Source organism: Cervus elaphus, chromosome 8, assembly GCF_910594005.1.
Source record: "Cervus elaphus chromosome 8, mCerEla1.1, whole genome shotgun sequence".
Classification (NCBI taxonomy): domain Eukaryota; kingdom Metazoa; phylum Chordata; class Mammalia; order Artiodactyla; family Cervidae; genus Cervus; species Cervus elaphus.
Genome location: NC_057822.1, coordinates 53,939,367 through 53,965,377, shown reverse-complemented (window position 1 = coordinate 53,965,377; position 26,011 = coordinate 53,939,367).

Sequence of the window (26,011 nt, the reverse complement as noted above, 5' to 3'; positions counted from 1 at the left end):
ATAATGTTGATTTTTTAGTTCTTATCAAGTTTGTGTTTAACCTAGATTCAGAGGATCTTTTCTTAGAACTCCTTTTAACATTTCTTGTGCATTATTGATTTAGTCTTCAAACAGGTACCGTGCGATGCTCTGTGCTGAGTTTTGGGTTGCAGGGGTTAAAAAAAAAGTCATGTCCAGGGCTCAGGCAGGGTTCAGGTCGGTGGGGGAGTTAGAGCACAATTAAAAGAATAAACAGGCAAACAGGAGTGAAATTACAGTGTCACACGTGCCAGGATTTGACATGATGAGGGAAGTTAGGGAGGGCATTTTTTTTTTTTTTTTAATATTTATTTATTTGACTGTGCTAGGTCTTAGTTGTGGCATGTGGGATTTAGTTCCCTGACCAGGAATCAAATCCTGGCCCCTAGTATCAGGAGCACGGAGTCTTAGCAACTGGACCACCAGGGAAATCCCAGGGAGGACATTTTCTTGTGGACATGTGAGTTGAGAGCTGAAAGCAAAGTAGGAGATAATCAGACAAAAGGGGTAAGAGTTTGCAGGAACAGGAAACAACCTGGCTTAGGGTCCTGGGGCAAAAAGAGAGCAAGTGGTGTTAAATGTAAACATAAGACTCTCAGATAACCCTCTTCAATACTCTACTCACTCAAATGTGTGTGTGCACAGTTGTGTCCGACTCTTTGCAACACCATGGACTGTATGTAGTCCACCAGGATCCTCTGTCCATGGAATTTTCCAGGCAAGAATACTGGAGTGGGTTGCCATTTCCTCTTCCAGGGGGTCTTCCTGACCCAGGGATCAAACCCACATCTCCTGTGTCTCCTGCTTGGCAGGTAGATTCTTTACCACTAGCACCACCTGGGAAGCCTTACTCATTCAAATTATTATACCCAGTCTCACATTTTTTTTTTTTTAGTATATGTGCTGCCAAAGAGAGCACTATACCCAGTCTCACAAATAGCACTATATTATGGAAAACATAATATGGATTTAGAAAAGGCAGAGGACCCAGATCTGTTGGATTGGCAACATCTGTTGGATCATAGAAAAAGCAAAAGAATTCCATAAAAACATCTACTTCTCCTTCATTGACTATACTAAAGCCTTTGACTATGTGGATCACAACAAACTGGAAAATTCTTGAAAAAAGAATACCAGATCACCTTACCAGCCTCCTAACAAACCTATATGCAGGTCAAGAAGCAACACATTTTCACTGGACATGGAACAATAGACTGGCTCAAAGGTGGGAAAGGCTGTATATTGTCACCCTGTTTGTTTAACTAATATGCAGAGTACATCATGAGAAATGCCAGGCTGGATGAAGCACAAGCTGGAATCAGGATTGCCAGGAGAAATATCAATAACCTCAGATATGCAGATGACACCACCCTTATGGCAGAAAGCAAAGAGAAACTAAAGAGCCCCTTGATGAAGGTGAAAGAGGAGAGCAAAAAAACTGGCTTAAAATTCAACATTCAAAAAATGAAGATCATGGCGTCTGGTCCCATCACTTCATGGCAAATAGATCGGGAAACAATGGAAACAGTGGCAGATTTTATTTTCTTGGGCTCAAAAATCACTGTGGATGGTGACTGCAGCCATGAAATTTAAAGATGCTTGCTCCTTGGAAGGAAAGCTATGACAAACCTAGACAGTGTATTGAAAAGCAGAGACATCACTTGGTCAACAAAGGTTCGTATAGTCAAAGCTATGGTTTTTCCAGTAGTGTCATGTATAGATGTGAAATTTGAACCATAAAGAAGGCTGAGTACTGAAGAATTGATGCTTTTGAACTATGATGCTAGAAAAGACTCTTGAGAGTCCCTTGGACTGCAAGGAGATCAAACCAGTCAATCCTAAAGGAAATAAACCCTGAATATTCATTGGAAGGACTGATGCTGAAGCTGAAACTCCAATACTTTGACCACCTGATACAAAGAGCCAATTCATTGGAAAAGCCCCTTATGCTGGAAAGGATTGAGGGCTAGAGGAGAAGGGGGTAACAGAGGATGAGATGGTTGGATGGCATCACCGACTCAATGGACATGAGTTTGAGCAAACTCGGGGAGATAGTGAAGGACAGAGAAGCCTGGCGTACTGCAGTTTGTGAGGTCACAAAGTGTTGGACATAATTTAGCGACTGAACAGTAAATGGAAAACATTTTTCTGATATTTTGGACATACTTATAAGGAGGCAAATTTTACTCCAGTGTAAAGATACAGAAGGTTCTTGTACTCAGTTCAGCTTTTCTGAGGCCTAAAACATACATTTTGGGGGCCCACTGTAAGTCAAAAAATGCTAACAATGGATACAAAGTAAAGTACAGGACTTGGAAGAGGCCTTTGCAAATGCAAAGCCTTGACACTGATGCTTCATTAGTAAATCAATCTACCATCTGCCTTGAGGTATTTAAACAAAGGGTCATGACAATTTCTTTGTAATGTCACCGTGGGGATTCTGATGCTGTGTATTTCAGACCACTAAGTTTCCTCCAAGTGCAAAGATTGTGTGTTTACTTGGCTTAAGTTTGATAATTGAATAGGTCAAAGTTTGACTCTGTAATCTTCACCCCAAACTGGTTTATAGAATAAATTCTGTGATAACCAAACAATGGTGTGGTGTTTGGAAAGAGTGGGTAGACATGGGTGTGGCTGTTTATCTCTCTGGTTCTCAAAGGAATCCGAAAGTTAAATGTCTACCTTCAAGCCCTAGACAGTTGTTTTGTTCTAGCTCTCAAATCTCAAACCACAGAATCTAAGCTAAGAACGTCTTCAGAATCAAAGCCTGGGTTTGATTGCCCTACTAGCCAATGAGTGTACATAGAGAACACGTCAGGGATGGCCCAGAGATAGCACCTCCAGCCTCCACCCCCACTACATGTCCCACACCCGGGTCAGTGGAGGCTTGAGAAGAGGAGAGGGATGGTTTGGTGTGTGTCTGTCATCCCTGCTACATATGTTGTCAGGAAAGAAGGAAGCACGTTACAAATAAACCCTCACCACCACCGCACTTCAAATGAACAAAAACAAAAGTCAGAACCCTTTTTGAGTCAGTTATGCCCTGAATCATTATTATAAAGCAGGAATAAGACTGACAACAACAATGAAATAATAACAGTAGCACTGAGATTGAGCCCTTCTGAATTCCCAGGGTGGTTGTCTGGGCAGATTGTAAAGCTCTTAGCAGACTTTAATTAGTGCTCAGAGGCGGGTGGATTACGTGGCTGAAGTCCCTGCCATTCTGATCACCAGGAGTAAACTCGGGTGAGGTTAAGTGGTCAAGTTTTGGACACCTGGTCACGCTCATGTGTGACTGCTCTTCCAGTCTGTCAGGTTTTTTGGAATCTGACTTGTTAGCAGCTCTGCCCAGCCCTGCACCCTTGCTTGCAGGTGCTGGCTTCAGAGCTAATGTGTTAATAACGTCAGCTCCTTACCCTGGGGCTCAGTCACACTGAGTCTGGACCTGTTTGCTTTTTTTTTTAATTTAAGTCTATAAGGGACATCTCTGAGCCCAGAAATAACCAGTCCTGAAGCCAGGAAGATTCTGTCTGAGAACCTGGCAGGCATGATGTGCAAATAAGGACAGTGCTTTTCAATAGGAGATAAATGACTGCAAGTGGCTCCAAGTTGGTTTAAGTTTTTCTACTGTAATATTTAGGGACAGTTTTAAGCCACATTTTCACAGAAACTGCCACCACTTCTAAGCACATGGGGAAAATTTTAGGGCTGGTAAAGAAATAAAAAAGTCCCCTTGAAGTTATGTGAAGACTTGGAACTTCCGGTATTGTGTGTCCCCTACCCACTACAACTTCTGGGGTATCCCAGCTCTGTGCCTCAGAGGACAGAGCAGTTTTGTCTCAGGCAAAGTCTATGGTAAATGGGTTGGCTCACCCTGGATTCAATTGTGAGCAAACTGATTGTGAGCAAGTTGTCAGCAAATTAACTGATCAGCGATTTCCCAATCATCCACATTTTCCATTGACATTGCCTGTCACACATATGTTGACACACATCACTTCAAATCTAGGTATCTTTGTCTTGGTGCCAACAACTGGGAGAAAGGGACATACTATCTTTCACTTCTCAGGCAAAGAGTGATTGCCTTTCATTTATCCTGAAGCAGCACTTCTCAAATTCCAGTGGTTTTCCCTAGGTCAGGCACCCTGGGGTGTGTGTGGTGTGGTGAACCAGTCCCTGTGCACCCAGATTTCACATTCATAATTTCAAAAAATGTGATACCAGACCATCTCACTCCCTTTTTCCTGGTCCCACCTGTGCTCATTTCTCAGTCATTTCTTTGCCTTTAGATTTTCACTGTCTTTCTCTGGTCCTTTTCTCTTTCTTAAATTGAAATCAGAATTTCAAACATTCATCCATCTTCCACAGTGCCTTTTTGTCTGACAATACCCTAATGATTTACTTTTATGCTTTTAAAACAATTTTTTCCCAGTTTATAAGTGGGTTTTGTGTTTGTTTGTTTTTTTGGGGGAGGTTGGTCTCAATTAGCTATTTGGACTAATATATTTGTTTAGAAAAGAGTTGACAATAATTCCTGCTGCTTTTCTTAGAGTTTAACTGATAGTTTGGAATTTATCTTCCTGTATGAGAAATGTTTTTTTCCCCTTTAAACTCTTCATTATTTTTGCATACATAGGGCTTCTATGTATGCAAAATACATGGAAGTATTTGGCAGAGTATGCATAGAAGTTCATTGTGCTTCCATGATGGCTCAGATAGTAAAGAATCTACTTGCACTGCAGGAGACCTGGGTTTGGTCCTGTGTCGGGAAGATCCCTGGAGAAGGGAATGGCAACCCACTCCAGTATTCTTGCCTGGAGAATTCCAAGGACAGAGGAGCCTGGTGAGCTACAGTCCATGGGGTCACAAAGAGTCAGACACGACTGAATAACTAGCACACACCCATAGAAGTTCATTTCTCTTTCTGCTTGCAGCATCCAGTTATCTTTTCCTTACTGCTCCGTGAGCTAACACTGCACTATCTGGACAATCAGTGCTAGCAATAATTTACCAACGGTGTAAAGAGCTGTTCGGAGACACGGGCTCAGCGAGGGGTGCCTCCAGGAGAGCCCTGGCTGCCCTCCACGCCAGGCGCACCATCAGGACTCCCCACCATGGGGCCAGAAGTGGCTCGGTCCCTGTCTTAGTCTGCTAGGGCTGCCATACAGAATGCTGTTGACAGGATGGCTTCCCCAACAGAAACTTATTTCCCAACAATTCTCAATCTTGATCAAGCCATCAGCAGGGTCAGTTTACTTTGAGGCCGCTTTCTTTAGCTCATCCATAGCCCTCCTCTCCCTGTGTCTTCACATGGTCTCCTCTGGGTGTGACTGTGTCCTAATCTCTTTTTGTGAAAGTGAAAGTTGCTCAGTCGTGTCTGACTCTTTGTGACCCCGTGGACTATGCAGTCCATGGAATTCTCCAGATCAGAATACTGGAGTGGGTAGCCTTTCCCTTCTCCAGGGGATCTTCCCAACCAAGGGGTCGAACCCAGGTCTCCCACATTGCAGGCGGATTCTTTACTAGCCGAGAGAGAGGGACAGGACTTATGTATACCTATGGCTGGTTCATGTTGAGTTTTTATAGAAAACAACAAAATTTTGTAAAGCAATTATCTATTAATTAAAAATAAATAAAATTAAAAAAGAAGACACTGATCATTGCATTAGGACCCACTCTAATGACTCATTTTAATTTAATTATCTCTTTAAAGAATCTGTCTCCAAACACAATCATATTCTGAAGTACTGGGGATTAGGATTCTGAAATATAAACTTGGAGGGAGATACAATTCAGCACACAACAGTGCATTACCGATGCTTTGCGTGGACACCATATTTCCAGCAACAACAATCAGTGCTAAAACACAGTCTCCAAACCTCAAAGTCTGTGCAAAAGTCGGATTATGGAGCCATGTTAGGTTCAGGTGTGGTAGGCTCCTCTCACACCTTACAGACTTTTCATGACAAATGTAAGCAAAGTGCTTATCTGCTTCCCCAAACTGCAGCAGGCCAGAGGGGAGAGGAACCACCAGCCAGAAGAAAGCCCCACGCTCACCATGAGGGCAGGTGTGTCAACCATAGCAGGAAGTGACTTCAGCATCGAAAGGGTAGCAGCAGAAACTTGAAAGGCAAAACTCTTGTCAGTTGCCATGTAGTACCATGAAAGCAGATAATACCAATATTCCTGAATTGTCAAGAGTAGGCGATGTTAATTTTAAAAGCCTATAGTAGAGGCTGTGGAAGTTTTCTCATAAAATACAGTGAAAATTGTTTGGGCATTTGAAGGAAATACACTTTAGTTATTAAAGTAATTCACCTGTGCAAAATAAAAATTTCCTAGTTCTACTAGATAAATAGCTTCTTTCTACAGAAGAGGTCCTGCTTGGAATCCACGAAGGTTCTTCTATAATCCTATATAAACATGACATGTGAAAAAAGAGCTCTGGGGTCAGGGCTGTCCTGCCCCAGTGGTCCTTAACGTTTAGGTCCTTCACTGCCTAGTGAGGCTTCACTCCCCAGTGAGGCAGTCAGTGACTTTAGCGAACAGTGTTCAATGAAGATGTTATCAGACAACTTTTAATTTAAGCCATCCCCCTGTAGTATGCAGTGAATTAATATTTTAATAACTTCTATGTTTTTATGAATACTCTAATTTTGTGACATTGTAAGATGCTTAGTGGAAACATTTAAAATATACTACTATGGGCTTCCCTCATGGCTCAGACAATGAATAATCTGCCTGCAATGCAGGAGACCTGGGTTTGACCCCTGGGTTGGGAAGATCCCCTGGAGAAGGAAATGGCTACCCACTCCAGCATTCTTGCCTGGAGAATTCCATGGACAGAGGAGCCTGGTGGGCTACAGTCCATGGGGTCACAAAGAGTTGGACATGATTGAGTGACTAAGCACATATGCACACACAATTTTGATAACCTTATTTTGGTATTTCTTCGTGTTTTGGCATACCAGTAGCCTCAAAGCTGGGAGCAATCCACCAATTCTCTACTCTAAGGGCCTGCACTGGAACATGGGGTGTGCTCGACCTCACCCTCCTCTGAATCATCTCCAGTTTACACTTTGTGCTTCTGACCACCTCCTGTCTCCTATCATAGTTATTTACGAAACTGTTTTATCTGTCTTACAAGATGTGAGCTTCCAACAGCCATTCCCCCACCTCCACCCCATGGTAAAAGTACCTAGTCTTTGTTGTTCACTTGGTAAACCATTGAATCTTCTGTAGTGTTTGTTGCAGATGCCTTTCAAGGCAACCCTCAGGCCCCTCCCTGATCTCAAAGGAAGATCACCCAGAATGTTTTACTAGAGAGTTAGTGTAGCTCGCCACAGTGGTGTGCTGGTAAATGTCTACCAAGAGGCTCTGAGGTGGGTGGTGAGAGGGAAGGCCTGATTCCTAGTGTTTGCTGGTTCTAGACCTCACTGACGGTGGAGCTGAGAAATTTACAAAACTGGCTCTTTCTGGCCAATCGGACTTCAGAAAGTTCTAGCACATCTCTGGCTCACACTTTAGGGATAGTGAGAAATGCTATCCTGTAAGCAATGGATAAGCCCACTGAATCCTTTCTGCACCCACAGAAGGCAAACCTGTGGTATATATTCACATGATTGTCTCGCTTTCCATATGTCTCACATTCATATGTTGACTCCTCTCACACCTTCCCAACCAACTGCACAGGATCTTGACAAACACTGAGAAAACTTTAAAGTCATGAGCAATGAGTCATAAAATAGATCCACTCAGAGGTTTTTTAAGGGTCACTAATATGAAGGCAGTTCACAACTCTCAGAATTAGTAATGTGTGCATACAGACTGATTTTGGGGTTATAGTCATTAACTCTCCAAATTAATTTTTTTCAAGTATCTGTTCAACTTCCTAGCCCCTTTTGCATGCATACACATGCACTTCTTAGATAAATACTAAATATGTCTGTGACTCAGCAATTTGTATCAATGCGAGGCAATATCACTCCTTTTCCATTCAACCTTCTCTGCCCTACTTCCATACACCAGAGTGAGCAGATTTCAAATTTCTTTAATCAGGGATTTTGGGCTTTACTCTTCTATCTCTCAATATAATGTTTTGTTCTTATATTTTGACATGTAGTCTGAATATTTAAGTTAAAATAACTCTCATTTTGGGCTTCTGTGGTGGCTCAGAGGTAAAGAACCCACCTGTCCATATAGGAGACATGGGTTTGCTCCCTGGGTTGGGAAGATCCCCTGGAGGAGAGCATGGTGACCCAGTCCAGTATTCTTGCCTGGAGAACCCCATGGACAGAGGAGCCTGGTGGGCTACAGTCAGTGGGGTCTCAGTCAGACAAAACTTAGCTACTGAAAAACAACAACAACAACTCTCATTTTATGTAGTATATGAGAAATACCATTTTTTCCACTCTACAGGTACTCATAAATGTTCATTAATTCTTACATGAACAGGCTGAGATTATTTCTAATCTAAAGGAAACTTTCCATTCTTAGAAGAACTAGTTTTCCCACCTGAGCCAATAAAGGTTGGACAAAAGTGTCTAGTCTTACTCTACTCCTCCTTCATTGTAATAAAGGCATTTAGTTGTCTATCTCCCACAGCCAGACTCTTTCTTAAACTGCTAAGTCCCAAAAGCCTTAGCAAGTTATAACTGAATATCTTATCCTTAGCCATGCTGGTTTCTGGGACTCGAATGGTAAGAAAGTTCTGAGTCTTAAGAACAAACTCCCTAAAAAGACTATAGTAAAAAAAGACAGACAATAACAACTATTAGTGAGGGTGTAGGGAGACCGGATGCCTCATAAATTGCAGATAAGAATGTGAAATGGTTAAGTCACTTTGGAAAATAGTTTGGCAGTTTCTAAAAAGTTAAACATAAACTTGCCATATGACATAGCAATCCCAGTCCTAGGTACTTACCCAAGAGAAATGAAAATGCTTGTCTATATAACAGCATGTATGGGAATGTTCATAGTAGGTTATTCATAATACAGCGCTACACTGGAAAAAATCCAAATGTCTACCAACTGGTAAATGAAAAAAACCAAAATGTAGTATATCCATACAGTGAAATACTCTGCAATGATAAGAAGTAAAGAAGCACTGATACATGCTACAAGGTTGAGGGGCCTCCCAGTTGTAAAGAACCCACCTGCCAATGCCGGGGATGCAAGAGATGCAGGTTCTATCCCTGGGTTGGAAAGATCCCCTGAAGAAGGAAATGGCAACCCTCTCCAGTATTCTTGCCTGGAAAATTCCACAGATACAGGAGCTTGGTGGGCTATATTCCATAGGGGCTGCACACACAGTGTGAGTGACTGAACACACAACACACAAGGTTGAAAAGCCTCAGTAATGGTAATATTATGCTAAGTGAAAACAAACAAACAAACAAAAACCTATATGTGGTATGATTCCATTTATGTGAAATTTTTTGGAAAAGCCTATCAATGAGAGACAAAGCAGAATGGTGGTTGTTTGGGGGCAGAAGCTAGGAACAAATGGCAAAGGGTCCTTCTGGGGTGACAGAAAGTTTGCACATTTTGCACTACTGTAAATTTAGTAAAAATCATTAAATTTAATGCCTAAAAATGAGTGAATTTTATGGTGTGTGAATTACAATTCAATGAAATTTTAAAAAACCCAACACAACAAATAAATGTTTTTGTTAATTCCACTTGGCCATTGATTTTCCTTGCCTTATGACAAATCCCAACATGGCTACGAGTTACCCAGTCACATCTTTTTCTTAGACGAGGAGAGTGGTAAATATGTTCCTGGAGGAGGCAGTGGTTAGATCAGGCCCAGAAAACCCATAGATGCACTGCCAGATTTTTTTTCAGCTGTGGGCACACTGATCATGTCATCTACAGGGAAAGACATGGCTTATTCATTGAGTAACCACAGCTAGCCCTGGGAGGGAATAACGTTCTGTAGAGGAATGTGTGTCCCTGTTGTCATCTGCATACCGGGGGAGCTGTATTGGATGTAGGGTATTGCACTATCTTGATCCCAGGAGACAAAGATAGTTCTTGAGATGGTTTCTTTTACCACCAACCTCTTTCTTACCAAATGTCCTCTCTTGGGGCCACAGCAGAATAGGAAGCTCTAGGGAGCTTTCTGGTTTCAACTTGGGCTTTTGCTATTACCAGTGAAGAATATCCTGGAGCTTGTTCCAGAACAAGTATGTAAGATGGCAGTTTCCATAAGGGGACCGGTCAGGAGTTGGGAGAGCAGGAACTTTGGCAAGGAGTCTGTGATATTATTCCAGGCCCGGGGGAAAACAATACACTACTTATTGTCCATAAAACTAGCAAACTGGAAAATTAGGAAGTACATACTGTTTTAATTTGGAGTTCTTAGAAAATAATGGACTTGAGAGTATAGTCTGGGTGACTTAATTTGCTTCCAGAAATACCTCTAAGGAATGTTTCACACTGGTGTCTAGTTCCTCTGCCCTGTGGCCCCATCTACCTTTTCATCTTCATGTTCTTTTATTTTCTTGTATGTAACTGATTTTTAAGGTGTATTCACCCCTTTAAAAAAAACCTTTAAAATTCTTTTGTTATGCCAAAAAAAAACCAAAAAACAAACTTAACATGAGTTCTACTTTTCTGACAAGTTTTAAGTACACAAAATACAGTATTGTTAACTATAGGCTGATGTTGTACAGCAGATTGCTAGAACTTTTTCTTTTTGCACAACTGAACCCTTATAACCACTGAACAGTAACTCCTCATTTCTCCCTCCCCCAAGCTCCTGGCAACAACCATTCTATTTTATTTCTACGAACTTACTATTCTATGTACCTCATGTAAGAGGCAACATTCAGTATTTATCCGTGTGTGTCAGTGACATTCACTTAGCATAATTCCCTCCAGGTTCATACATGTTACCACGCAAAGCAGGATTCCCTTCTCATTTAAAGCTGAATAATATTCCATCATAGGTATATACCACATTTTCTTTATCCATTCATCTGTCACCTGGACATTTAAGTTTTTTCTGTAACTTGGCTATTTTGAGTAACATAACACTGCAGTAAACCTCTTTGAAAGCCTGATTTCAATTATTTTGGACAGATACTCAGTACTGGGGTTGCTGGATTATACGGTAGTTCTATTTTTAATTTTGGGGGGAATATTCATATTGTTTTTTATGACAGCTACATAATTTCACATTCACACCAATAGTGCACACATGTTCTTTTCTCCACATCCTCACCAACAGTTAACTTTTGTTTTCTTGAAAAAGGGCCATCTTAACAGGTGTGAGGTGAAACCTCACCATGGTTTTGATTTGCATTCCTCTGATGATTTGTACTTACCCTTCTATTACTAGTGCTTGGCAATGCCTGCAACACAGTAGATGTTCAATAAATATTTGTCCAAGAAATGAATTATTTAAAAGTAAAGTCATACTCAGTACATGCACAAATGAAGATTCAACCAGGGGGTGGAGGGTGAGGGGGCAGTAAGTAGTGTCCATGACACAAAAGCAAAAAGTCTCCAGGCTGATTGGGGTTCCTTCTGGTTTCATATTAGAAGGCTACCCAAAACAGCTGGGACCTGAGGACTTGAAAATTTCACCACAATGGGAAGAAATGAGTATTTTTAGAAGGAGCAAAATTTAAATGTTTTGCACAATCTTTTAAAAATCATTATCTTAAATATTTACATTTTCTGAATGTTTGTACTCTGGAGCAAACCCCAGAAATTTTTTTTTTTCAATCTCTCCTATCCTTCAAGACTTGCCTTAAAGCATCTATTTCCACAGATGCTTTTCCTGAATCTTTCAAATTTTTTTTCAAGAAATATTTGTGTCCTTCCTTCCTTTGAACCCCCATATTCTTTGCAACACTCTTCTTGCCCACTCACTCTCTCCACCTGTCTCTTGTGACAGGTCTCTGCTCTTATCTAATTCTCCCCTCTTGAAGGTAAGCTCTGTCATGACAGCAGCAGCTCTTTGTGTCCCATATATAAACTCTAAGGTACTAAACATTTGTTTGATTGGACTGATTAATCACTTGGTTGGTATCAGATTACTTTCTTAGGCAAGGGATACAGCTCTGAAGACATGGCTTATAGACCCCACGTACTATTTTAAAATATTAATAGCTCTTCTTCTAGAAACTGATGTCTATACACAGGTGTTATGATCCAATTTTTAAATAGAAAAACATTTTTTTCCCTAAAAACATTTACCAACTTGAAGGTATAGAGAAAATATTTTCAGTTGATCAAGTTTATCAAAACAATGCCTAATTTCATGAAGGAAGGAAGAACTGGGGTGAAATTCCATTGCTATATTTGATTGTTGCTATGAAAATACATAATCAATATTTCACACTAGTAAACAGTATTTATGAAATGTTTTCCCCGTGTGGATATGCCCCTAATTGATATTTTTTTATATGGACAAGGCAAGCTTTAAAAAAGAAATCAGTTTAGGCTTTTGAAGCTGCATAATATCTGTAAGTATTTCCAATGTACAGCATTCCTGATATCTTTCCCATGTGTTGACACCCTTGGGATAGATATGTGGTGAGGTGGGATGATGTGAATAAGCCTAAGCATAGACAGAACAAAGGCTGGAGAAGAACTTTCAGTAAGAATGGATCCTGCACGTGTGGCATCTTGGGGAAGAGAAGACAAGGGGTGAGGAGAGAGGGCACCAGCTGGGCGGGGAGACCTGTGCTCAGGTTGACTGGACTCCAAGTCCTAAGGATGTCACCGGAAAGCCTGGGTCCTTAAACAGTACCCTCTCCCTTCAAATCCCCATAAACTCCTGCACAGACTTCTAGCACCCTCTTTAAGGGCCAATTCTGGTTTAAAACCTTCTTCATTATAAGATAAGTAAATCATAATACCAAGTGAAGATAAGACATAGGGCCAAAGGGCATGAGAACATTGTGAGTCTAAAGTGGGACCAGGCCGTCTCTCCATTGGCTCACAGAGGAAGGTCCTATGAATAAAGGAAGCCCATGGAATCTTCTTTCTCTTTCCCGGTTGGAGCTCACATGAGCCCACCAGTGCCGCATTGGACTCTGCCTCCTTGAAGGTTTCCCTCTGCTCCTGGGCTCCATGCTTCCCAGGGTTCTCATTTTACTTCAGGATTGTAGTCTAGGAGTCCCTCCTCTGGTCAGGGCTGGACCTCAGGAATGCAAGGCTAAATGCTTCCATTCCTCTCTTTAGGCCCATCTGAAACATTCTTTTAAATTGGCAGAGGAGTTACAAGGAGGATGCAAACAGGAGTCACAGCTTGTGTTACTTTCTAATTTTGCTTGAGACAGCCGAACCTCCCAACAAAGAGACGTTTTTTAAACAGACTAAAGTAAAGAAGCCAGCAAACAAACAGTGCAGACAGCATTTGGTGTCATGGAGCGCCTCATGTACATGAGGAAACATGCTGCTCTCCACTTCTTCTTAAACCCTTCTGCCCTGAGTCATGCCTTTCCACCTTGGCTGGTAGTTGTGAGTCGTGCCTTTCTGCCTTGACTGATAACTGTGACTCTTGACTTGTATATCATGTCTGCCTGTCTTGTCTAGGATTTAATTTATTTTGAAACTGTCCTAACAGGACAGGTATACTCATGTTTCCTGAAAGCATTCATTACTCCAGTCCTCCCCATAATTAAGCTTTTAAATTTTTTTTTCTTTTAGAGAAGACTGTGTATAGAGTTTAATATCTCAAATGACTGTTAAAGAAATCGAACTGCTTTGCCTTCTCTGCCTTTCAATCCAGATTCTACAGGACATTGTTTTATTTAGAGTTAGGGTGTGCATGGACATGAACTTGGGCAAACTTTGGGAGATGGTGAGGGATAGGGAAGCCTGACGCACTGCAGTCCATGAGGTCGCAGAGTCGGACACAACTGAGTGATCAACAACAACAGGGTGTTGAAAATGTTAACTCCTCCATCACTTTATCCTCAGTTTGGAAAACCTGCAGAAAAATTTCTCCTGGATCTAAGGGCAGAAAACCTTTTGCTTCTTCTCTTTAATCAGTACATATTCATAGATAGTCTTGTGATTCTTATAATAATCATGTTTATTTTTTACTTTGGCACAGTTCTACTATAGTAATTGTGCAAAATGCTATAGCATGTCTCCTGTCTACTAATTTACATATTGGGTCTCATCACTACCCAACTTTGTGTGGTTGGAGTTGATTTTTTTCTTAATTTTGGGAGAAGATTTCTCTCCAATGTGTTTATATTTCAAGCTATTTTTAAACTTTTTATTTTGAGCAAATTTTAGGTTCATAGACAAGCTGCAAACATAGAATTGAGAGGTCCTATGTACTCTTTACCATCTCCTCTTACTTTTAATTTTGTTCTTTTGTATGTATTTGTAGAAGTCACCAACAATTCCTTTTCGAGCAGGCCCACGGGTGTGTCACTGGTTTCGCCATCTAAAACTCTGAGCCTCTGGTCAAACAGGTTGGAAACGACTTATGTATACATCTCTGGAAGCTCTGACATGGGAAGGATGCCTAGCTTAAAAATGAGCTACACCTTCTAATAATTTGCTCAAAAGTGACTTGGCCACAAGGAAACAGGAACTAAAGAACATGATTCAGAAAACTGGCCAATAGGACAATCTGGTTAAAATTCTGAATTTGTAGAAACTGAATTTTTAAAATATTCATAATCAGTATTAATCAGAAGGTAGTTTCATATTTATATAACTGTCTATAAGCATTTGTGTCCATGTATCATATTTTCCCTGTACTATTTGGACTTAAAATAATTCATAACTAGTTTTTCATCAATAGAACATTAGTAATTTTTTCAGCGATCTAGCAATTTGTGGCCTTACAATAGGTTATATTAAAGGTTATGAAACATAGCATGAACCTACTTTTAAGGAGTCGATGTGCATGCCTGTGTGTGTGTGTATGTGTTGGAAGGAAATAACTCAAGATTTCAAAGTTTCAACTAGATAGACTGAATTTATGTGTTCATAATATCCCTTTTTTCATGTCTATATTTTCTAACTTTTTTTGTATTGAGTAACTTTGCTTTAATACCAAAAGAAAGTTAATAAAAGAACTTTAATAAAGCATGGAAGAAAACATAAAATTCTGTTTTAATGAATTCCCCTATAAAAGGATATTAAATTATTTTAACCAATCTACTTTTGTCAGCCATTTAGGCTACTCCACGGTTGTTGAACAATTCTTTTTAGTAATTGGCAACAAGAGCAACACCCAAAGAAACAATTTTAACAACCAGACAGTATGCTATGATTTTACTAAAATCTGAAGTGACATTGGAATTTTTCCACAAAAAACATTTTATCTTTCCAGGTATTGACTTTTCAGGCAATTGTCACAAAGCTAAACTGAATGAAGACATCTAGTGACTTTTGTCCCCATGTTCATAACACTTTGCCTTTTGTACACATTGGGATTTGGAAAGGGGAGTCAGGGGCAGGCTTAGGATGGTTGGTAACCAAAGGTGACTTGGAGAAGAGAATCACGAGTTTAAGTTTTTCATAAAAAGTCTTTTTTTTTTTTTTTTTTTTTTGGTGCCACATCACCATTCTTAAAACCTTGCACAGTCTGAGGCTGTGATTTCAGGGATTTTTTTGTTTTATTTTACCTCTAGTATCCCCACACTCTACTTGTTCTAAGATAGTTTTACAGCATTTATTTTAAAATAAAAATACTGGGATTTCCCTGGCTGTTGAGTGGTTAAGACTCCATGCTTCCACTGCAGGGAGCTTGGGTTTGATCCCTAGTTAGGGAACTAAGATCCCATATGCCAAACAATGTGATCAAAAAATGAAAAATTAAAAAAATGTGCATAGACCAAGCAAATCTGTGGATTGGAAAACAGCCCTAAAACCTATGGTTATCCTCCTAACTATGCAGCTAACTTCCTGAGAGAGCTGTGATAAATCATTGATGACTTTGCTTCTTAGTTTCCCCATCCATCTGTTTATCCATCCTTCTGACAGATAATCATTAAGCACCATGACCCTGTGGAAACAAAAATCAGTAGAACCTGATTCCCTTGTCAAGATACTTGGAATTTAGAGGAAAAGACAAGCAAAGAATCAAAGATTATAATTCAGTATGGCAAGTGTGATATTGAAAGTGTGCAAAGAGTGCTAAAAGAGCAACGAGAAAGAACATCAAGTCACACTTGGAGATGCAGAGGGGAGCTCCAGACCACTGTGAAGAAAAGATGATGCCTTCATGGAAAGTTTAACTCTATTAAATAGGAGAGGTTCATTAGTTGATCTAAAAGAAATGTCTTACATCTATACTCCTATGTTAATCGAAGAAATGCTCATGTGAGCTCCCCATATATAAGAAGCTTTGCAGAGCTTCAAGGAAGAAACAGAAGATACACATGAATTTGCCTAGTTTATCAATGGCCGCCTATGCCCTAAAGAGTGGTCTAGGTCTTAATCCCTTTTTCCTAATGTGCCCCAAGAAGAAAATATTCATTTATAGGATTTTCCTGTCACTTGGTGTATTTGTAAGTAGTCATTTGAAGGGTACCTGACCTTCATGAAAAGCAATCACCTCTATAGCCCCCTTCCAACAGGTGTGTCCTCCAAACATTTCCTTGTGGTAAACTGTGTAGTCTTTTTTTTTCAAGGTCAATCCAAGTGCTATAATATGGACAGAGAAGCAACCCCCAAACTTTGTTTCCATTAATGGGTACACATAGCCCCAATATTAGTTTTCTGCTAGATATCTCTGGTTACCATTTTTAGATTTCTTTATAAAGCATAAATGCTTTATAAACATTGTATTAGTTACTGCTATACAGTGAGGTGAATCGGCTGCATGTACACATATACTCCCTTCCTTTTGGACCTCCTTCTGCCCTCTTTGATCCCACCCATCCAGGTAATCCCGGAGCACTGAGCCGAGCTCCCTGTGCTTTATAGCTGGTTCCACTAGCTACCTGCTATACACATGGCGGTGATATGTCAATCCTAATCTTCCCACACATGATACCTCCCTTTTCTGAAAGTGATCTGCTCCAGATCTGAACTCATTATAGACAGAGTTGTCAATCTGAAAAAATTGTTTTAAAAAATCATAAGCAAATCATTTCAGTTTCTAGCAACACTGTTGGTTCCTTTCCCTCTACTTTTTGGTCTACTTTTCCCTCTTCTTCTTCCTAAGGGAATTCCAGTTTGGCCCAGGGTAGATGCTAATTAGCCCAAATCAATCCTGAGAATTCTACCCGCTTCGTTAGTGGTTGGTTTAGGAAAGGGAAATCACCTGGAGTGGAGGGACCGGGGAGTTCAGGAAAAGGTTTCCTTCTCCTGAAAGAGAGACACAGGAGGAGGTGTTCTCTTTCCTTCTGGAACACTGCTGGGTCCAGATGTGCCTCTGGAACCACTGAGACCATATTGCCTCCAACGGGAGGATGAAGCCAGGCATGGACAGAGGCAGCGCTAGAAGGATCACCCAGGAGTAAAACAGCCTGAAGTATCATGCCTGGACTCCATCTTCCTTGGGCTGTCTCAGTTCTATGAAAGAACAAACAGCCTTGCTGTTTGAGCCATGATGAGTCAAGGTTTTCAATTATTTGCAGCCAAAACACCCTAACGAGTAGCCAAGTACACACTAAAGTTTGTGCACTCTGTTTATAGAGCATTATGTCAGGCATTTAGTTCTAGGAAACAGGCTTATCCAATTTCCCAGTTCATAGCAGATTAGAAACAACAGCACATTCAAAAAGAAAGACTTAGAGACAAGTAGCCAGAGAGAGAAGGAAGAGAGGTAAAGGAAGAAACAAGAACTGAAGCTGAAACAGTAGGGACTTATTTAATGTTGGAACAAACAAGTCCACCCACCTCCATAGCCTTTGTGGGTATCAGAGTGCATCTCAATGACTGATCCATAATGAAGCCCACGTATCATCAATGGAAGTTTGCTTTCTGTTTAGTGTATTCTGTTTTAGAAGGGGATTAAGGCTGATTAGGAGAAGGCAATGGCAACCCACTCCAGTATTCTTCCCTGGAAAATCCCATGGTAGGAGCCTTGTAGGCTGCAGTCCATGGGGTCGCAAAGAGTCGGACATGACTGAGCAGCTTCACTTTCATGCATTGGAGAAGGAAATGGCAACTCACTCCAGTGTTCTTGTCTGGAGAATCTCAGAGATGGGGGAGCCTGGTAGGCTGCCGTCTGTAGGGTTGCACAGAGTCGGACACGACTGAAGTGACTTAGCAGCAGCAGCAAGGCTGATTAATATTTAAAAAATATTTCTTTGTAAATAAGGAAAAGGTTAAATGATTAAAAGGATAAGATTATCTGAAAAGGCACACAGAGAACAACTCTCTCCCTTTCGAAGCTCGATAAATGAGTGCTCTGCTGCTGCTAAGTCACTTCAGTCGTGTCCGACTCTGTGCGACCCCGTAGATGGCTGCCCACCAGGCTCCCCGTCCCTGGGATTCTCCAGGCAAGAACACTGGAGTGGGTTGCCATTTCCCTCTCCAATTCATGAAAGTGAAGTCGCTCAGTCGTGTCCGACTCTTAGCCATGCCATGGACTGCAGCCTACCAGGCTCCTCCATCCATGGGATTTTCCAGGCAAGAGTACTGGAGTGGGGTGCCGTAAATGAGTGCTCTACACATGTGCAAATAGAATCTGTTAGAAGTTTGCTTCATTGAAAGAAAAGGGGGGGGGGAATAAAATGGTATTTTGATTGCTACATTGAGAGGCTCTTTTCAGTTTTGATCCCCATGTGGAGCCCCAGCAGAGCAGAAGCAAAGCTGACGGATGAGGACGTGACGCTGCTCTTCTGCAAGTTTCTTTATTTTGGTTGAATGGCTCGGCAAGCCTGGCTAAGCTGTTTCCTCAGAAGCCTGCCTGTAGGAAGTAAATAAGCTGCTTGACTCTTCTCCTAGAGGGGGTTGAACACTCATAATTAAAATGTAAATAATTCTCAGGGCCAACAGCTCGTAGACAAAAATAACTGGAAAGATCATAACCGAAACTGCACCACGCAAAACAGGTCCTAAGTCTTTGTCTACACAAACGCTATGCCCACCAGTTGCTTCAGTCATCTTGGTGAGAAATCATGCAAACCGAGTCATTTGCAAGCATGCAGAGGAAACCAGCTGGTTGCTGTACACTGCTGACGCCAGGGACTAAAGCTGAGGGAGGCTTGTTTACCAAGTTCCCAGGGCATGGGCAACTCAGAACACAAGTGTTACAATGAATTCAGGGCTTTTCTGCAGTCAGCTGGTGCATTTGTGGGCCCACACACCTTCCATTCCCTGATTGGAAGAGCTGCTCCTGGCCCCACAGCTGTAGGCTCAGCCCAGACCCCCACAAGCCTGCCCACTGCTGAGGCTGGAGGTGTAAGATGAGCTGCCTGTACAGATCCCCACCCACCCTTTGTTAAAACCCTTCCCTGGTGGCTCAGGGGGTAAAGCATCTGCCCGCAATGTGGGAGACCTGGGTTCGATCCCTGGGTCGGGAAGATCCCCTGGAGAAGGACATGGCAACCCCACTCCAGTATTCCTGCCTGGAGAATCCCATGGACGGAGGAGCCTGGTGGGCTATATATACAGTCCATGGGGTTCCAGAGAATCGGACACAACTGAGCGACTTCACTTCACCTCTTTTGAAGAGGTTCCTAAAACTTTAGAAAAATGCAAAAGCTCAGTGGTAAAGAATCTCCGGCCAAGGCAGGAGGTGCAAGTTCAAACCCTGGGTTGGGAAGATACCCTGGAAGAGGAAATGGCAACTCACTCCAGTATTCTTGCCTGGGAAACCCCATGGACAGAGGAGCCTGTTGGGCTACAGTCTATGAAGTTGCAAAAGAGTTGGACACGACTTAGCGACTAAACAACGAAAAGTTAAATAAAATGGAAGAAAACCTAACATCTTTCTATCTAATTACTAACAAATGTTCATGTGCCTTACATAAATAACAAATGATTTATTAACATGAATATGAAAGAAATAAAGAATTAAAGAATTTTATTAAGAATGAAGCTTAAGATGATTTCAGTTAATGGTTTTCAATGGCATTTCCCCCCCTTCACACTAGTATATTACCATCCATACTGAGAATATTAGTGATAAGCTGTTGTTGTTAGCCAATATTTTGGTATTTCCTATATGCGCTACATTCATTGTTTCATTCTGTTATCATGATAGCATGTGTACAATTATTAAACCCATTTCATGGATGAAGAACATGAAACTTTGAGATGTAATTGGCCTGGACACATTGAGGAAATGGTTGGATTACCAAACAGGTCCATTCCAATGGTAAAGCCCTAACCACTACATAGTTACTGACAATAGTTGTACTGAAGGTTTCCAAGATTTTCTAGTTTTTTATTTAAAAGGACCTAAGAATGTCTCACTTGCATTCTAATACGTTGCTTTGAGGGAGGGATGAGGCTAGAATCATGGTTAATACGTGGAAAATAGTGAGAAACTATGTATGCTCGTGAAATCTCTTGTATGTGTGTCAGGGGGAGAAAAGACTGAGATCTAATTTCACAGTTTCTTTTTCAGAGAATTCTAATTTTTGAAACTGAGTTAGTCCAACATTACAGTACTCTCCAATTCAAGGTTCTAAATACTCTTCCTTCTAGTTTTTTCATTCTGAAATGCTTGCTTGATTTTTAAGTTTCATTTAAAAAAACTGATTTTAAAGTTTTTTTACACTCTACATTCATTCATATGTTAGACTCATTCTTTCAAATAGTCATTATTTATTGCCTTTATAATGTCTAAACAATTCCAAGTCTGCAGAAAAAAGTATGGCACTAGTGGCTTGTTTCACAGTCTTTCTTGGAAGGCCCCAATTTCCTTCTTGATTACCAGGTTTGGGTTCACAAGATAGACAGGGTTTCATTTTGGTGATCTCCAAGTGGCTTCTACTTAAACTGCTCTTGGGATATATAGGTTAGTTCAGGTTTCTGTATTTTAGTATACTGTTTTTCAATATTAAGTATGTATATATATCATATTTAAGTTAAATGATAATTTATATCTATGTATGTATATATGCATGCTTAGTCACTCAGTCATGTCCAGATCTTTGCAGCTCATTGGACTACAGCCTGCCAGGCTCCTCTGTCCATGGATTTTTCAGGCAGTAATACTGGAGTGGGTTGCCTTTTCCTCCTCCAGGGGATCTTCTCCATTCAGGGATACAATCCACATCTCCTGTGTCCCTTGCATTGCATGAGGATTCTTTACCCACTGAGCTATTGGGAAAGTCCTTATGTATATATACATATATGTATATACATATGGATATATGTTACAAATACATGCTTGCTGTTCCAGTTGTATATACTCACTGGAGTAAAGTATTAAATAACAAGAAGCATATGAAGTTGAGGTGAAACACTTAGATATTTTACTGCCAAATATAAACCTTTTATAAAGTTTAGTGTTTTACCTTCCATGTTTTGGAGTTAACTACCTTGTGAAAATTGCCAACTCTCCACCACTTTGGTGGCAACTTCTTTTCCCTTCAATTTTTAACTGACCCTATTCTACTTAATTTGAGCTTCTTGATGAAAATGAAAGAAGAGAGTTAAAAAGTTAGCTTAAAACTCAACATTCAAAAAACGAAGATCATGGCATCAGGTCCCATTACTGCATGGCAAATAGATGGGGAAACAATGGAAACAGTAGCAGACTTTATTTTGGGGGGGGGGGGCTCCAAAATCACTGCAGGTGGTGACTACAGCCATGAAATTAAAAGACGCTTGCTCCTTGGAAGAAAAGCTATGACCAACCTAGACAGCGTAGTAAAAAGCAGAGATATTACTTTGCCAACAAAGGTCAGTATATTCAAAGCTATGGTTTTTCCAGTAGTCATGTATGGATGTGAGATTTGGACTATAAAGAAAGCTGAGTGCCAAAGAATTGATGCTTTTGACCTGTGGTGTTGGAGAAGACTCTTGAGAATCCGTTGGACTGCAAGGAGATCCAACCAGTCAATCCTAAAGGAAATTCATTGGAGGGACTGATACTGAAGCTGAAACTCCAATACTTTGACCACCTGATGTGAAGAACTGACTCATTGGAAATGACCCTGATGCTGGGAAAGATTGTAGGCAGGAGGAGAAGGGGACGACAGAGGACAAGATGGTTGGATCGCATCACCAACTCGATGGACATGAGTTTGAGCAAGCTCTGGGAGTTGGTGATGAACTGGGAAGCCTGGCGTGCTGCAGTCCATGGGGTTGCAAAGAGCCAGACATGACTGAGTGACTGAACTGACTGACTGATTCTACTCAATTTGATCTCACTTCCAACAGTTTCTCCTCTGGGTGGTGCCCTGTCCAGGAAGGGAGCTGCTGTCCTCGAATCTACTACTTTGTGTATCTCCTTATCTAAGATTCTCCAGACATCCAGTTGCTCCTCTGCATCCATCTGCACATACACTGTCTGTGGTTTACTGTCACCTGCTTTTACTTTATGGTCTATGTACACACAGTGCAATAGCATATATTATTCATGGGTTTAGGGTATTGTTGTGTTTTAGTCATTTGTTTTTATGCAGAAATACAGAAAGATTCAAAAACCATGTTGCTACTACTTCCATCTTCCCAGAATCTCCCTCTACCCTCAGGTTTTCTATTTTATAACAAGTTAAACTAGCTACAGCGAAAGATCAATGCATCTTTAATTGGACCCAGTCGTAGACATGATGTTCTACATGGGATATGTTTGTCAACTTTGGCTCACATCACCATCCCTTGGGAGCTGTAAAAGCTCCTGACACCAGGGTCCCATTCCCAAGGTTTAATTGGTCTGGGGTGGTTTGCTCCCCAGGTGATTCCAGTGTAGAACCAAGGTTGACAACCAGTAATAGTAAGAAACAAGAAAAACAATTTTCAAAGCCCAGCAAGGTCTTTAGCAATCTTATCACATGTGATTCAGGCTAGGCTGGCCCATACTCTAGCCACTGGAGTAGTCAAGTTACCCAGATGTAGCCAATCAGGGTGCTCGATTCCTGTCCACAGTAGACACATGACCCAAGTTGAACCAATGAAAAAAATTTCCCATGATATTTGCTCAAGTTGTCATAAAAGAGGTACTTTCTTTTCCTAGAAATTGTGAATTGCAAGATTACTGAACCCTTGAACTTCCTGAGGCTATCATTACTCCAAATGAGGAAAATCTGCCTGAGACTGAAGCACCGAGAGGAAAACACTGTTGAGAGATGGAAAGAGTAGACAGCATCTTGGTAATGGTATTGATGGAGTTTTTAGGGGTCCAAAATATAATGCCTCTCTTTGCCTAAATTCAGAATAAATTGAGAGATAGATGCAGAGGTTAGGTAAATGGAGATGAAATCATTTTGTTACTGAGAAGCTGACTGAGGTCATGGCTTTGGACTGCTGCCCAAAAGAACCTTCTAACACTCTGCTCCTGCGTTAATCTGATTTACAACCAGTCACTGGCAAGGCTGAGATCTTTAGACTTTGCCCTGCATTGCAGGTTGCATGAGGTAGGAGGGCAGGCTGGAAGACAGGCTCTCTGACCAGAGAAAATGCAGGGCACTGAGAAAGCAGAACCACGTCCACATGCCAGATCCTTTCCCCAGTTCCTCAGCTGAATAACTCTCTCCAGGGCCATGGCCCACGGTGTGGTGATCTGAGTTTCTGTTGAATTTTGGCCCTTACTTGCCCCTACTACATCAGTGCACCTTCAGACCCTGATCACTCCTCCTATTCTCAGGAGAAATGAATGAAGAGAAGGAGAATGCTAGAGTTCTTCTCAAGTTTGTTCATCCTGAGTGAGTCACAGCTGCTTGAGTTCCTGGATCCTGCTACATATAAAGCCACTTGCACTCCTGAATTTCCTGACTGTCGTCAGATCAATTCTCTTTCTTTGTTTAAGTCAGCTTGACATAGGTCTTTGTCATTTAGAAACGAAGTTCTGATGAATATGTCACCTAATTTTCTCATGTTTAATAAAATCAATTACAAGAAATATGTAATGAGTGGCTGTAGGGAAATACCATTTTTTCTAGTGCCACAAATGGGCCTCCTTTGAGGGCATACATATTAGGTTTGGTATTGGATTTGTATATGATTGTGCTCTTGGAATCTTTGTAACATGGCCTTATCGATAGACTTTCCAAGTTCTCATCACTATTCCTTCACCCTTTGCCTTCTGGTCTGGGGTGATGAGTTTCAGTATTACTGGTCCTAGCATACTGCACCATTTAGAGTTCTTCCCTGCCTACACCTTTGGTAAACAGTCCTTTGATTAAGCCTCCTGGAGTTATTCCACTTGTTCTTTGCCTGTCACCTTTCCCCAGTGGCCTCCTGCCTGATAGCAGAGCAGTTATTATATTACCTTGACACAGACATACCTCCACAGGCACTACAAGGTCCGCAGAAGAGCTGATAGAGTCACTTTTATATACAGCTACTATACAAAGGTCAAAACATTTGAATGTTTCACCTAAGAGAAACTTTTTTTCCACCCCACCCACTCCCCCGCCTGGCAAACAAGGATAATATTTGGCTATCTCCTGAAGAAAAATGAGTTTTTCAAAAGAAATATTCCCCTTCTTTTTTTCCATGATCAGATTATCAACAATAAAGCACACAAAAATCCAGATAGGAAAAGTGTGCTTATCTCAGAATTCTCCAAGTGGTGAAAAGACATTTAAAAAATTCACTTTGTTAATTTAAATTGTAAATATTGCTTTAAAGTATCACATTAAAAAAAGAACTTAAGAATAAAGTGGTTTTTCTGTGGGGGAGGAATAATGTGCTGTGGCTTTCTATGTAGCATTCTCAGGTGAGTGAATTATTTCTTTCTAGCTTTTCTCCTCTTTTTTCTCTTTAACCAAGGAAGAAAGAATCAAAAATGTTCTTTCTAATCTTCGTTTTTTCTCATTTCCTATCTACTAACTTCATTTATTATTGAAAGAGCACTATACATAATTAAAATTACTTTTTGAAAGGTTATTTTAAATGGTATTGAAGTGCTACTAAAGTTCTTTTAGCTACACAGTATAAACAAGTCAATATCCTCACCACATTTCAAAATAACCAATGAGAAAACATAAGGGGGAAAAGACACATCCTATGCACAACAGTATGAAAGAGCATAAAATATTTATAAGTAGCTTTAACAAGAAATGTGCATGACCTATATGAAGACAATTATATAATTTTATTGAATGTATAAAGAAGATGAATAATCATAATAAAAGCTAACATTTCTTTGTACTTTGTGCTAGGCTCTATTTCCCTGTGTCACCTTCTTATCTGTGAAGCACTGCTAGGCACTGCAGTAGCCAGAACATTCCTGAGCCTGACTCGGTTTCCTTAACTTCTCTGTGCTACAGTTTCTCCACCTGAAAAACCAGGAGAGGTACAATATGTATCTCATGCAATTGTTATAAGATTTAAATGTCACTGCAAATAAGGTGCTCAGAATGGTCCCTGGCAAATAGCAAGCAATTGCTATATATTAGTTATTTTCACCACTTCTTACAACAATCTCATGACATCGGTCCCATTATTATAATCAGTTGTTGTTGTTGTTTAGTTCCTAAGTCATGTCAGACTCTTCCAACGCTATGGACTGTAACCTGTCAGGCTTCTCTGTCTGTGGGATTTTCCAGGCAAGAATACTGGAGTTGCCATTGCTTCCTCCAGGGAATCTTCCTGATCCAGGGACTGAATGCACGTCTCCTGTTTTCTCCTGCATTGGCAGGTGGATTCTTTATCACTGAGACACCCGGGAACTGATTATCAGGGAGGCAAGGACCTTGTCTAATGTCATCCAGGAAGTAAATGACTGGGATTCCTATGCTGGCTTGTCCAATTTAAGAGCTAGAACTCTGTACTTATATGTTTGTGTTTCTAGATGAGAAGGCAGTGGTATTTGTTTTGATACTTTGTAGAGTAATTCTAGAGTTCATCTGGTAGAAATTAACAGGTAGAGTATTTTAAAAATAGAGAAGCCATGGGATATTAGTCACAGATGATTGCATGAAAATTATAAATAGTT